The sequence below is a fragment of the Marmota marmota genome, unplaced genomic scaffold (genome assembly GCF_001458135.2).
Source record: "Marmota marmota marmota unplaced genomic scaffold, marMar, whole genome shotgun sequence".
Classification (NCBI taxonomy): domain Eukaryota; kingdom Metazoa; phylum Chordata; class Mammalia; order Rodentia; family Sciuridae; genus Marmota; species Marmota marmota.
The window spans coordinates 25,521-41,877 of NW_026008831.1; the positions used below are offsets into that span (position 1 = coordinate 25,521).

Sequence of the window (16,357 nt, forward strand, 5' to 3'; positions counted from 1 at the left end):
TTTGTCTCCAAGTTTTTAGAAGCAGAGTTGCCTGTGGTCCCATCTGTCCCCTTGCACCTGTTCAGTTCCCAAAAACATGTTTTCACTCCTAATATTTGTCAATTAGAATGTTCTATGAATGTTTTCCATTTTTTATTAGATGTATTTTCAAAATATTATTTGTTCACCACAGTTATATGTAGCAACAGTTGTTTTGTTACTAAGTGTAAATGTGACAAAAAGCTATTAATTATTGTTCTTTCCTCTTCAAAAATCTATAATTCAAAATGACCCAAATTCATAGCTGAGATACAATGCAGTCTCGCTGTTTCTTTAGATGGATGAGTACAAATCTGTAAAGCAGAATATCTCACAGCAAGGCTAGATATGGGAATAAGTCAAATATAAAAATATTACAATGGGCTGGGGATGTGGCTCAAGCGGTAGCGCGCTCGCCTGGAAAGCATGTGTGGCCTGGGTTCGATCCTCAGCACCACATACAAACAAAGATGTTGTGTCTGCTGATAACTAAAAAATAAATATTAAAAAAAAAATATATATATATATATATTATAATCAGAGTTTATACAAATTTGGGAAAATAGATGAAAGGAAAAGCTTATTTCCAGAAGTGAGATGACCTAAAGAGATAAAGGAGGGGTATTATGAATTGAGTTACAAATATAAATACCATATTTGAGTTGTATTACAAAAATTAAACTAATAAAAACTTGAAACTTTTATCAGCTTAGAAATGTGTGTTTCAAAATATTAACAGTGGGAATCAATTTTAAAATATTGGGGTTAACTATAAATAACATTTCCTTAACATTAGACAAAGTAGGATATAGGGGAATTTAGACTACCTGACCCTAGACTACCTGGTTAGCATCTGGGATCTGTTGATTTTAACTAATATGACCTTGAGAAAATAAATCTTTCTGTGCCTCTGTTGTTTTGTCTACAAAATAGTGATATATTGACACTTACCTCTTAAGGTTGCTGTCAGAATTAAATGAATTAATAAGTACAAAGTACTTACATAAAAGTATATAAATACCAATGTCAATGAGAACAAATAGTAAAAAATAAAATTATCTAGAAGGGTAAAGTTACTCATTTTATCTCGTCTTTTTGGTTTCTTAATTTTTTTCTCTTTTTTTGGTGATGAACATCTAATTTTTGTTACTTTCAATCAGACTTTAAATCAGTCAGATTTTAAATTTCTTAATTAGATTAAATTTTTAAATTCAATCAGATTTAAAATCAATTTAACAATAGCTATAATTCTGAAGGAAAAATAATTTATTATGCTTTACTTATATAATTAATTCTGAAGAGAATAATTAAAAATACAGATAAGCTAAAAATCGTGAATGTACGACAGTAAAGATTCTTTCCTAGTTGAACTGCAAGGTAGCAGTTGATTCACCCTCAGCCTTCACCTTATGGAAACTGAAATACAGGACAAGAAGAGGAAACAAACATGCTTTCTAAGGTCCTTGGGCTTTGACCTGCCTGAAATATGGAATTAGGCATGATCACATGGAGAAGTGTTAGGAGGATACTATAGGACACACAATACCTTCACAGTGTTAGAACAATGCTTTGGATGGTGGCCCACTTCTAAGACCAGCTGAGCAGCTTCTGTTTAGAAGGTGAGCAGCACAGCTCTGGGAGAAGACCCTGGCTTACTCAGCTGCAGCAGTGCCAGTGGGGAGGGGAGAGCAGGCACTAAAGGTGTGGAGGAGGCAAGGTCACTGAGGATGCAGACTCAAGCACACAGGGCACTTCTGCACCCCACAGGCCATGTCTGTGGTGAACCTGAGTGCTGAGTTGGGGAGCTGGGAAAGCAGGATCCTGGCTTCCTCCAGGGCTGAGCCTGGTGCATAGTCCTAGGAATGTTCCTGCTGGGAGTCGGCAGGCAGGAAGGCTCCAGCTACCTCACTGGGTTTCCTGTGCCTGGTATAGGCTTTGTATTCCAAGACCATGTATGTGTCCAGGATGTGCTGAGATGGTTACCAGAGAGAACTGGGGCAGAATATACTATCAGATTTTAAAATTCAATTTAACAAAAGCTATGATTTTGAAGGAAAAAGAATTTATTAAAAAAGGCTAATAGAGTCAATTCATTCTTATCCTTCTTTTCTGTTTCTTTTCCTATTTATTACTTGGCTTTAGTTTTTTCAAGGAAATTAAGGCAGAAGGGAATTATGTCAACCCTATTGTGTTGCTATATTGTGGGCATGTACAACTATGTAACAACAAATGTGATTGTTCTCTATATCACACCAATTAAAAATGGAGAAAGAGGGCTGTGGATGTGGCTCAAGTGGTAGCGCGCTTGCCTGGAAAGCATGTGCGGCCCGGGTTCGATCCTCAGCACCACATACAAACAAAGATGTTGTGTCTGCCAATAACTAAAAAATAAATATTAAAAAATTCTCTCTCTAAAAAAAAAATGGAGAAAGAGATAGAAACATATAAGCTACTATTACCAATTTGTTTTCTGACTCATACAGATACTTGTATAAAAATTCATTTAACAAAAGCTGTGTAGGATTAACAACTCATTCTAATCAAATAGTAATAAGCTTAATTTATTTTATTCTCCTCTTGTTTTGTCATGATTATTACTTAGTTTTTGTATTTATTTTTATTTAAAAAAAAATTAAAAGAGTGTACTTTCATGGAGAAAATGAACCAAACTTCACATGATTCATTTTGTTGGGGTTGCCTCCCCAAAATCAAGCTGGCCTACTTCTCTTGCTCCTGATCATCTTTGTGTTTGTTCTCGCCTGTTTGGGGAACTCAGGAATGACTGCCCTCATTTTCTTGGACCCCGGCTCCACACCCCCATGTACTTTCTCCTCAGCCAGCTCTCCCTCATGGACCTGATGTACATCTACACCACTGTCCCCAAGATGACATACAACTTCCTGTCTGGCCAGAAGAGCATCTCCTTCCTGGGCTGTGGTGTGCAAAGCTTCTTCTTCCTGTCCATGGCTGGCTCAGAAGGTTTAATCCTGGCCTGCGTGGTCTGACTGCTTTGTGGCCATCTGCTGCCCCTCCACTATCCTACACATATGAGTAAAATGAAGTGTGTGAAGATGATGCTGGGGTCCTGGACACTGGGCTCCATCAACTCCTTGGCACACACTGTCTATGCCCGTCATCTTCCTTACTGCAGGTCCAGGGCCATCAATCACTTCTTCTCTGATGTTCCCACCATGTTGCCCCTGGCTTGTGGGGACACCTGGGTCTATGACACATGGCGTTTGTGAGCACAAGCCTGTTTCTCCTTGTTCCTTTCCTTGGCATCACTGTGTCCTATGGAGGGGTCTTTTTCCTGGCTTCCATATGTGCTCAAAAGAGGGAAGGAGAAAAGCCTTCACTGTGTGCCACACATTTACCTGTAGTGACATTGTACTGCACATGGTTTGTCTACACTTATCTCTGGCCCAGGAGTCTCTGCTCCCCAGCAGAGGATGAGTTTGGCTGTCTTCTACACCATCCTCACCCCCATGCTCAATCCCATCATCTACAGCCTGAGGAACAAGGAGGTGCTGGGGGCCATGGGAAGAGTGTGTGGGATGTTCTCCCCCAGGAAGAAGTGACCATGTCCGTCCCTGCTCCTCTGCATCACTTCAGAGTAGTGCTGACAAACAGAAAGATAATGCTAGCCACCTGTGCAAATTAAATATTCTAGGATGCATTTAAAAGTAAAATTAATGTAAATCTTATGTTGGTTATTATATATATCCACAATCATTATGAATATGTTTATGTTAAAAAATATTATAATGTTAATTTTAGCAATGTTGAAATTAATCATACATTATTTTATATTTTATACAATATGTTACACATGTTACTATAATGCATATAATAATATCTATAATAATATCGACATGTTATCATTTTGAAATATTTGAGAAGATATTATGACTGTTCTTGTCAAGTTTGTTTTCATTTTAATTTCTCAAGGTCTTGTATAAATTCTGACCTTAGAACACATGACAATTTCCACCCTACACTTGTCAAGTGTCCCAGAGAATCATGGGGCCTGTGTTCATAGAAGCAAAGGGACAGTGAGTGACTTATAGTACTTTCCTTCAGGGCCACATGAAGCTTCTCTTTCAGACAGTTAGTTTTGGCCTTTTGGGATAAAGATTTGCATTCTCAACCCTTATAAACAACTGTCTATTTTCTTTTAAATTTTGGGTTTATTTCTTGTAGCGAAATTGAATTTTAAGTATCTTCTAGCAACCACTATTATTTATAAATAATTATTAATCCAATAAATATTTGGGGATGTAATATGTAAAACAGCTCTTTCCTGCAATGGGGACAGCTGTGACATGTTTCTTTCATTGCCATTTTCAAATTCCTTAATCCATTGCTGTCCACTGTCCTGGGGTTTATATTTTTTAATTTAATTTTTTATCAGTTCTTTTTAGTTCCACATAATATCAGGCTTCATTTTGACATAATTATACAATCATGAACTATAACTGACTATGGATCAGTCCCCAGTGCTTCCTCTTCCCTTTCCCCTCCCTCCCTTATTCTCTTTCCTCTAGTCTCCTCATCTTTCTTGTATTTATTTTTTTTTAAATTAGTGCCTTGTGGATATATATATAAAGGTGACATTCACTGTAGTGTAGTCATGTGTGTAGATAGGAAGGTGTGATCAGATTCATTCCCCCTTTCTTCCTGTACTTCCTCCCTCCCCTACAATACCCTTTCTCTACCCTCCTGATCTCTATCTTCATCAAATTACTCCCCCTTTTCTCTTTCTCTTTTTCCCTTCTGTGGTCTAGCTTCTGCATATCAGGGTATATATCCAATCTTTTGTATTCTGGATCTGGCTTGTTTCATTTAGCATGATCTTCTCCAGTTCCATACCTTTACTGGCAAATGCCGTATTTTCATTCACATTTATGGTTGAATAATATTTCATTGTGCACATATATCACATTTTCTTTATCCATTCATCTGTTGATTGCAATTTAGATTGGTTCCTCAATCAGAATATTGTAAATTATGCTGCTAAAAACATTGATGTGGCTAAATCCTTACAGTGTGCTGATTTGAGATCTTTTGGATACTGAGGGCTGGGAAAGCGGGAGTGATATGGTTTTTCCATTCCTAGTTTTTTGAGGAATCTCCATACTGCTTTCCAGAATGTTGCACTAATATGAAGTCCCACCAAAAATGTATGAGTGTACCTCTTTTCTCACATCCTCACCAATATTTATCATTATGATTTGTATTCTTGATAATTGCCATTGTGACTAAAATAAGATGAAATCTCAAGGTGGGTTTTGGTTTGTATTTCCCTGATATCTAGAAATGTTGAACTTTTTTCATATATTTATTGGCCATTTGTATTTCTTCTTTTAAAAAATGTCTGTTCAGGTCTTTTCCCCATTTCTTAATTAGATTAATTGTTGTTGGTGGTGGTATTTGGTGTTAAGTTTTTTGAATTCTTCATACTTTCTGGATATTAATCCTTTTTCTGAGGAGCAGGTAGCTAAGATCACCTATTGTGCACTCCCTCTTCATGCACTTAATTGTTTCCTTTGCTGTTCAGAACCTTTAAATTTGATGTCATCTCACTTTACTGATTCTTGGTTTTATTTCTTGTACTTACAAGTTTTGTTAGGGAACATAATGCCTGTGGCAGTATGTTGGAGACCTGAGCCTATACAATTTTCTTCCAGTAGCAGGGTTTCTGATCTAATTCCTTAGTCCTGGATCCACTTTGAGTTGACTTTTGTGCAAGGTGAAATATAGGGCTCAAATTTCATTCTTCTATATATGGACATCCTGGTTTTTTAAAACCTTTTTTTTAAAGGGTATCTTTTCTCCAGTATATATTTTTGACACTTTTGCTGAGTATCAGATGACTGTATCTATGTGGGTTGGTCTGTGTGACATCTATTCTATTCAATTGGTCTTCATGTCTGCTTCAAGGCTAATACCATGCTGGTTTTATTAATAGAGCTCTGCAGTATAATTTAAGGTCTGGTATTGTGATGTCTCCATTATAGCTGTTCTTGCTTAGGATTGCTTTGTGTGTTATGGGTCACTTATCCTTCCAAAGGAATTTTAGAACTCTCATTCTAGTTGTGTGAATAATGTCATTGCTATTATGATGGGGATTGCATTGAATCTGTATGACACTTTTGTATGGCCATATTGACAATATTAATACCGCCTATTCAGATCATGAGAGGTCTTTTTATATGCTAAGGTCTTCTTTATTTAGTGAAATATAGATCATTTTTTATTATAGAGGTCTTTCACATTCTTCATTTGATTAACTTTCAATTGTTTTTGAGGTTTATTGTGAATGGAATCGTTTTACCAATTTCCTTTTTCAGTGGAGTTATTAATGGAGTACAAGAAAGTGATTGATTTATGGATATTAATCTTGTATCCTGCACTTTACTAAAATTGATTAGCAGCTCTAGCAGTCTTCTGCTGGATTTTTTTAATGTTCTAATTATAGGACCATGCTGTTAACTAGATTTAGAGTTAACTAGATTTCTTCTTTTCCTATTTCTCTTTCCTTTCCTTCTCTTTCCTTTCCTTCTCTTACCTGATGGCTCTGGCTAGAGTTTCAAGAACTATGTTGAATATGAGCGGTGAGTGTGAACTCTCTTGCCTTGTTCCTGTTTTTAGGGGAAATGCTCTCAGTGTTCTCCATTCAGTGTGGAATTGTTCTTGGGTTTGCCATAGATAGCCTTCACAATGCTGAAGCAAGTGGCTTGTATCCCTACATTCTCTAGGGTTTTAAACATGAATGGCTGTTGGACGTTGTCATAGGCTTTCTCTGCAGCTATTGGGTAGTCATAAGATTCTTGTCCTTAACTTTATTTATGTGGCAACTTACATTTTTTGATGTGTGTATGTTGAACTAATTTTGCATCCTTGGAATAAAACACACTTGGGCTGGGGATGTGGCTCAAGCGGTAGCGCGCTCACCTGGCATGCATGCGGCCTGGGTTCGATCCTCAGCACCACATACAAACAAAGATGTTGTGTCCGCCAAAAACTAAAAAATAAATATTAAAACACACTCTCTCTCTCTAAAAAAAAAATAAAATAAAATAAAACACACTTGTTCACAGTACACTATCTTGTCATAGTGTATTTGAATACAATTTGTTAATATTCCATTAAGAAAGTTTACACCTATATTCATCAATGATATTCACCTGATTTATTTTTTCCTTGGTGTGGCCTTGGTTTGATATCTGGGTGACGTGACTTTATGGAATAAATTTTGCAGTCTTCCCTCCCTTTCTATTTCATGGAATAATTTGAGGAGGATTGGTATTAATTTTTCTTTAAAGGTCTAGTAGAACTTGGTTCTGAGTTTTTGTTAGAAAATCTTTTAATAGTTGCTTCTATTTCATTTCTTTACATGAAGTTTAAGTTTTCTACATCCTCATGTCTTGATCTGGGTAGGTTATATATCTCGAGGAATTTCTCAGAATCTTTGAGATTTTCTAATCTATTGGAGTATAAAATTCCAAATAGTTTCTCACAATAGTCTGGATTTCAGTAGTATCTGTGATGATATTTATTTTTCTATCTCTAATGTTGTTAATTTGTTTCTTCTCTTCCTTTCTTTAGGTTTGTTTGAACATTTATCAATCTTCTTTCTGTTTTTAAAGAACTAACTCTTGTGTCTTGTTGACTCTTCGTATTGATTTTCTTAGTCTCAATTTAATTGATTTTGTCTATGATTTTAATTATTTCATGACTCCTCTTGATTTTGGTGTTATTTTTTTTCTTTTTCTAGGCTTTGAGGTGTAATATTAGATTATTTATTTTTTTAATGTAGGAACTCAGTACTGTAAACTTTCTTCTTAGAACTGCCTTTATATGGTCCCAGACAATTTTATATGTCTCTATTCTTATTTGTTTTTATTTTTTTATTTCTACCCTGATTTCTTCTGTGACCTATTCCTTAAGCTAAAGTATATTATACAAACTTCAGGTGTTAGAATGGTTTGTTTTTTCATATCATTTTAAAATTATATTCCATTTTGAATATAATTCTTTAAAGGTCTGGTAGAATGCTAGGACTTATCTCTTTTTTTATTGTATTTGCTAAAGTTTGCTTTGTGCCTTAAAATATGATTTGTTTGAGAGAATGTTCCATGTACTGCTGAGAAGTAAGTGATTTTAGTTGTCAATGAATGAAATATTATATAGATGTCTGTTAGGTTCATTTGATTAATAGTATTTTTTTTTTAGTTCTAAAGAATCTTTGCTCAGTTCATGTCTGAATAACCTGTGTAGTGGTGAGAGGGGGTGTTTTCAAATCACCAAGTATTGCTTTATCATAGTCTACTTGTTTATATTGAGAAGCATTTGTTTTATGTAAGTAGATGAACCACTGTTTGTGTCATAGTGTGTACAATCACTATATCTTTTTGAATGATTCCTATAACCATTATAAAGTGACTTCTTTGTGTCTCATAATTAATTTGACCTGAGGTCTACTTTGTCTGAGATGAGAGTAGGTACCTCTGCTTGTTTTCAGCTATCATTTCCATGTTATATGTTTTCTCATTTTTTTCACCTGAATTTGTTGATGTGTTTGTAACCGTGAGTCTCTTGCAAAAAAACATATTGTTAGATCTTGTTTTGTTTTTAATATAATCTGCCAGTGTAGGTCTTTTCATTGAAGAGTTTAGACCATTTACCTTCAGTGTTATTATAGAGAGATGTTTTTTAGTTCTAATGCATAATTCAAACTTTATTCTTCTTTAATTGACTATTCTTTTGCTACAATTTATTCCCATGCTGGTTTTCATTTTCCACTTTAAAAAATATTTTTATTTGTTGTAATTAGTTATACATGACAGTAGAATGCATTTATGCACTTTGATATATGTAGTCACATATATACATCCAATAATAATGTTGTTTTCATTCTACTATCTTTCCTATCCCCACATCCCTCCCCTTCCCTCCCATCACTTCCCTCTATCTAATCTAGGGTAATGCTATTCTTCCCTAGTGCCTCCCCACCCCCACCTTATTGTAAATTAGCGTCCACATATTAGAGAAAATATTTGACCTTTGGTTTTGTGGGATTGGCTTATTTTGCTTAGCATGATATTCTCCAATTCCATCCATTTACTGGCAAATGCCATAATTTTACTCTTCTTTAAAACTGAATAATATTCCATTGAATATATGTATATACCACATTTTCTTTATCCATTCATCTATTGAGGGACACCTAGGTTGATTCCATAGTCTAGTTACTGTGAATTGAACTGTTATAAACATTGATGTGGCTGCATCACTATAATATTTTGATTTTAAGTTCTTTGGGTATAAACCAACGAGTGGGATAGCTGGGTCAAATAGTGGTTCCATTCCCAATTTTCTGAGGAATCTCCATCTGCTTTCTATAGTGGTTGCACCAATTTGCAGTCCCACCAGCAATATATGAGTGTATCTTTTTCCTGAAAAAGAACCAAACAGATATCCTGGAAGTATAAAACTCAATAAATCAAATTAAAATTTTGTTGAAAGTATCACCGATAGATTAGATAACACTGAAGACAGATTCTCAAGCCTGTAAGAGAAAACATATAAATTTGAAAATAAAGTTGACAAAGAAAATGTGTTAAGAGACCAGTACCAAAATGTTCAACACTGAGATAGCATTAAGAGTCCAAATTTGAGAATTATGGAGACTACTCCAAAATACAAACAAAATTATTGCATGAATTTCTCACTGAAATAAGATTTTAAATTTCCAAATCTTAGGAATGAAGTAGAAATCCAAACACAAAAGGCATTTAGAACCCCAAATAGGCAAGATTAAAAAAAAAATCCTCTCCAAGACACACTTTGATTAAAATGCCTAATATACAGGACATGAATAGATTTTTTTTTATTGCAAAAAAAAGTAGCAGGTCACTTTTTGAGGTAAGTCAATTAGAATTTCAACTGATTTCCCAGGCCAGAACCTAAAAGCCAAAACCTTTGGAATATTATATACCATGTCCTCAAAGAAAATAGGCACCAACCATCATTACTCCACCTTATAATGAGAAACTTCCTCCTCCACAGAAGAGGAAGCTCAATCTAATATCAGAGTCTTCAATTTTACTTTGGTTTGAAGAACAGTATTAAATTACATGTACCCTCCAAAGTACATGTATGAAGACACGAATTGGTGTCAACATACTTTATATGCAACCAGAGATATGAAAAATTGTTCTGTATACACGTAATAAGAATTGTAATGTATTCTTCTGTCATTTAAAAAAATTATAAAAAAGACCAGAAGAAAAAATTACATATACCCATACTTTTCCTATTTAAAAAAATCATGTTTATACACCTGTGAAAAGAGTCCAGCTCAGAAACAATGGAAAGAGGAGATAAAGAGATGGGCCCCTTGCAAAAGTGGACGGGTGGATTGGTGCAAGAGCAGGGCCACTTCCAGCACTTTCCAGCCCATGGAAGGGGGCTGGAGTTCACAGGAGGCTTGCATTACTAGATTTCAGAGAATAAGAACATACTGTGACATGCCAAAGACATAAATGTGAGGTTTTTGTTCCTAAGTTTGAATTTAGATCCATCAGTATGGCTTGTACTCTTCTTCTGTCATTTTCATTATTCCATATGGGTTCTGTTGTCCTCAGAACAGGCAGGAAGTGGGGATTAGCTGGGTTGGAGTTTTGCCTGTAAACACAATAGGTACAACTCTGCATAAGGGGGAGACAGGAGATATCCACAAAAGATGAACAATGGCAATAAAAAATCTGTGTGTTTATAACTGAAATCTGAAGCAATGGAACTCATTTGTTAAGTTTTGTACTTCATCATATTTCCATATAATGGGTCACTGATATGTATGGGTACAATTTCTTTAAGTTATTTTCTGACATCTCCTCCTATGATAAGAGTCTCCACATCACAGATAAGTACCCAAAACAACCTGAAATGTACCATTCTCTGGTTTTCCAATCTGTATTTTAGTAAGATAATAAGAGATTGTCATGTCTATCCATTCCTACTCCTGAAACAGACACTTTGCAGACATTGGGCATGCATACGTCCAGCTAAGTCATAGAATGTCCCTCCAATGAGTCTTGTTTTAAAGATCTGGCAACAAACTAATGACTTATGAAATTGGCCTAACTCTGTCTCCTAGTCAGGGTGGATCTGGCAGGCTGGACTCCTCTCTCTACACCTAGTCCTTATTTTATCAAAAAACTTCTGAGTCTACTTTCCACTTTAGTCAAATTGCTGACTGCATTATGTTTTCATGAACCAACTGTCAACCTCTCCTCAAATAGAGAAAGTATCTTGTTATAGCATAATTTAATTTAGTCAGAAATACCAGCAATTTCCTCTGGAAACTGATCAGACTGTAGAAGGTAATTGTTCCTGCTCTAATGTAACTGTTATCCCCTGAACACTTGTATGTGTTTTCTGCACCTTGTTGATCCTGAGGTCTCTCACTTACAAAACCAGAAGGTTTTGGTGACTATTACTAAATACCTCTTAGAGCTCTCCATCCTGCTTTAGAATAGCTGGGTTCATCCTCCCTGAGACTAATTCTGGGCAGCAGGCCAGAGCAGGTTGGTGGATTTGCTCTAAGTTTGAACTGAGTTCATCTCCAAGTCAGCAGAGTCAGGTGAAATGGCCAAGGCTCCTGTCCCTGTGGGCTTGAACATTGGGGATCAATTAGAGTCAAAGGGAGAACATGTGAGGCTTGGTAGAGGAAGGTTCTGCACACTACCAGGTGCAGCAGCTCATTCTTCTGTCCCCTTTGTAGAACCCAAGTAAGTAAGTGTGTCGTGTCTTACTCTGTTTTCACTTGAACAAGGCAATAGCAAAGGAAGATGTGTGAGCAAAGCAATAATACAGGGAACACTCACAAGGTGAAGAGCTTTGTGATTTCAGCATCAAGACTTGGTGGAGGTGGGAGCAGTGAGCGCTGAATGTGTTGTGAGGATTCCTTCCTGGTGCCCTTTGGCTTCTCATATCAAGAGAGCTTGGTGAGATGCTGGGGCTGCTGCTCTGTGGCAGGACCAAGATGCTTACCTGGGCAGAGTATGAATATGGCATGGGGTTTAACTATTTTAAAGAATTCAATGGACTTTCAGCTGAGAATGTCATAGTTATGAAATTACTCCTCTCAAAGTACAAACTCAAGGACTTCAGACAAGGTGAGACCAGATGACGTCATTGAACTGAGTTGATTTGGGTTAAGTTAAACTAAGAAAAATATATTGGAGATTGGTTTTCCTATCATGAGAAAACTGTCTCTGTTTCACAATGTAAGGGCTATTTCATAACAATTGGAAAAGATAAGAATAACCCTAAAAAGATCAAATAGTCTCTCTGATATGCAGATGCTAACCCATAATAAGGAGTAAGGGAAGATTAGACAAAGGGGAATGAAGGGAATGGGTGGGGGATAGGAAAAGAAAAGACAGTGGAATGAATCTGACACAACTTTCCTTTGTATATACATGAATATGTCACAGTGAATCCCACCATCATATACATCCTCAAGACTTGGTTTCTGACTAGAAAAAGAGATATTCCAGTCTTGTATGATTCTATCAAAATGGATTCTTCTGTTATGTGTAAGTAAAAAGAACCCATAAACTAAAATAAAAAACTGTGAACATGAGGTAGTATAAACCTGTTAGGATTCTACAAGGTGCTGCTCTTGAGAGGTGCAACCTTAGCTGAGGCAGTGATTACTCTGGTTCTGAGTCTTCTCAATGTTTAATGTATGTAAGGAAGAGTGGAGCTGGCACACATTCGGGACACTCTATGTACTAGACACCCAGAGCTCTCTTATTTCCATCTCCACAGTTTTCATAAGAGAATTTTGACTTTAAGTTAGCTGAAGTCCAAACAATTTTCTTATTGTTCTTGGGCTGGTTGTCCATAATACTTTTTAAATTGGGTAATAGTTGTACCATTGCAAGGTAAACTCAGGGTTCAACACTTGCTATCCTTACATGTATTAAGCCCTGTCTAATGAGGTTGTTTGTTTTTTTTCCCAACCCTGTATATTTGAGCAATGTGCCTTATAGGAAAATCAATGAAAACACTAATCTTAGACCTGTTTTGTAGCCATTGAACAATATTCTCTAAGGTATCATGTAACCAAGAGGGAGCTGTTTCATGGGATATTGATACATGAAATAATGTCCCTTACCCAATTTAGAAAGTTGTTGGCCATCAATGGAAATAGATCCCATGTTTAGCTCCAATGTTCCAGATCCTAAAAGCTTCAAATCTTAGATGTATGGGGACTTGAAAATAACTATGATCATCAATTACTTGACAAAATTAAAAATTTCAATTTAGAAAAAAATATTGTAGGACTATTATCAACACATTTTTATGGCATCCTAAGCCGCAGAATGCCTGCCTTCAGAATGACTTGCCCAAGGAAGTCATAAACGTACAGCAGACTGTGTGTTCAGGGATTGGCACTGCCAGGGCTGCTGGGCCCTTTCCTCCTCTGAAGTTAAACTTGGACTAAACTGAGGAGTGAAGCAAGTACCCAAAAGTCTATCATGCCCTGATTTGCAGAGTGTGTATGTCAAAGATTGATTTATGAAATTATCTAGTCACATTTTCTTTGTTTGATCTATATTGCTAATTTAACCCTGATGATCACATTTGGTTTAGTTAATCAGCAGATCTGCTGAGAGCCTATGATGCAATAGCCCCTGAGATGGGGACCAGAGACAGAGGACTCAATGTGTCCCACCCTGTTCCTAAGCAGCACACAGCTGTGCTGATGTGCTCAGGCCTCAGGGGTCCCTGGCATGCTTGGATTCCTTTGCTAAACCCAGGGTAGCCCCAGCTGTCCTCATTGCCCACTGCCCAGTCCCTGCCCTGGGCTCCTCCTCTCAGATCTCTCCTCAACCAGAGCCTCCTGTGTGAGCTCCAGAAGGGGACCTGACCCCATGCCACACCCAATGGCCTCTCGCTGGTCCAGAGCAGAGTCTGAGTCCTCCCCTCCCTGCACACTTGCCCTGGGGCCTGAGCTTCCAGAGCCCTCTTGTCCCTGCTGCTGCCCTGATGAACCAGGCAGGCTCCCCCAGGGCTGGTCCTGCTCCTCAGTCTGTGCAGAGTGGTCCAGAGCCTGAGGGCTCCAGCAGCACCTCCTTGGAGAGGTGCTCAGTGCTGCTGCCCTCTGTCCCTCTGTCCTTCCTCCCTGTCCTATGATTCTTTCCCATATGAATGGCTGGGTCACCTCAGAGTATGTGTGAGCTGCTGCTCTATTGTCTGTGTCACCCACTAAGGATTAACTCCAGGTTGTGAAATCTTGTGTATTTGAACTGCTAAAGCAAATCAACCCCAGCAGCACTGCCACAAAACAGAAGCAGTGAGCACATTTTGAAGGGATGAATGCATCTCAGTGCTGGGGACATCATGGTTTTCTTTCTCTGTAGGCTCAGGAGATTTGTCTCTAGGCCATGCTGGATGCCAGGGACCTGTGATCCTGTCACTTCCTCAGGTGCAGTGATGCTCTACTCCTGTTGGCTTCCTGATGGTGCCTTTTTCACTCTCATTGCTTGTCAACCTGACAGCTCTCAAAACGTATCCCTTCTTTATGTTCCAAGCTCTCCTTTTCTATTTTATTTGTGTTTTGTATCAAGGAAACTGCTTTTAAGTTATTAAGATGAAGAGTGCCAACAAACTATTAATTGTTCTCTTTTCCTGTTAAAAAAACTATTAATCCAAATTAACATCCACAACAGGCGGTGGTATCATTGTTTCCTTGAGATGGAAAAGCAGAAACCTAAAGTTGAAAGTCTACTAAGACTTGATGCGCAAAGAAGTCAAACACATACCAGAAATATAAGGAGTGTGTCAATATTTTTCTATGAATATTTGGGAGGTTAAACAAGGGTTAAAACACAATTGTCAGCTGAGATATTATGAAGAGAAGAAGAGAGGCTGTCAGGAGCTGGGGTACAATTGCACATTCCCAAGAAAAGACCGCAGCATGAAAACAATCTAGGAAGGGAACTGGCTCATTTTTCTTTAAATTTTGCTTTTTTAAAATTTCTCATTTTTGTTTTACTTTCCCATCATAATCAAGTCTGAGGAGGGCAAGTACACACATGTATAAGCTACAATCAGTAGCTCCCTTTCCTTAGCTAGAGTCAGGAAGTGCCTCTGCTTAGGCTCCTTCCTAGTGAACAGCTCAGCAGCAGAGTCACCTCCTGCCTGCACCTTGGGAAACTAAACCACAGGAACAGAAGAAAGAAACATCCTCCCCAAGGTCCATGTGCCTGACCTAGACTGATGTATGGAATTAGGCCTGAGCTTATGAAGGACAATAATAATTACACAAATTACTTTGGTAAATCATTTACCAGTTACTAACTGTTCTATCATGGAATGACTAAAAATATGATGTCAGTAATACCTGAATTTGAGAATATTATTCTTCACATCCATGAGTTCTTATTATTATCTGGGAAATTAAAACTTTAATGCAATAATTTGCATTTAAAAAATGCAGTAATGTGAAGAAAACTTCATTTAAATGGTGTCATCTCCAAGTTTCCTCTGTGTCTATGTGTGTATTCCATTAACCACACCCAGCTTACATTTCTGTTACTGTTCTACTTCTAGCTTGCCACTGTGAATATAGAATGGAATTATTGTATATTATTTATTCTGTCAATTTCATCATGTGTAATTTGCTTACTTGAAGAAAAGGATAATATATAAGAAATCCTACATGTTTGATATTAAGCTTGTAAAGTTTCCACAGATGGAAACCTCATTAGGAAAGAGACAATAACCAAGGAACATGTTACAGTTAGGGTGATATTTTAGGGTCATAATACCTTCACAGTGTTAGAACAATGCTTTGGATGGTGGCCCACTTTAAGGGCCAGCAGAGCAGCTTCTGTTTAGGAGGTGAGCAGCACAGCTCTGGGAGAAGACCCTGGCTTACTCAGCTGCAGCAGTGCCAGTGGGGAGGGGAGAGCAGGCACTAAAGGTGTGGAGGAGGCGAGGTCACTGAGGATGCAGACTCAAGCACACAGGGAACTTCTGTGCCCCACAGGCCACGTCTGTGGTGAACCTGACTGCTGAGTTGGGGAGCTGGGAAAGCAGGATCCTGGCTTCCTCTGGGGCTGAGCCTGGTGCAAAGTCCTAGGAATGCTCCTACCCAGCAGAAACAGTTCCAGAGAGGGATATAAGCCACATTATGTAGTCACATTGTGTGAGTGGACAAGTACTATCATTATGTACAATTATAATGCAGCAATAAAAATATGGAAATAGAAACATATTAGCTACTGCTACACATAAAATTCATTATCTGAAGCATAAA

General features: G+C 37.5%; 1 pseudogene; it reads left to right on the forward strand.

Moving 5' to 3' along the window:
* Positions 1-1,280: 1,280 nt before the first annotated feature.
* LOC107133801 lies at positions 1,281-3,700 on the forward strand (annotated as a pseudogene).
* The last annotated feature ends 12,657 nt before the right edge of the window (positions 3,701-16,357 follow it).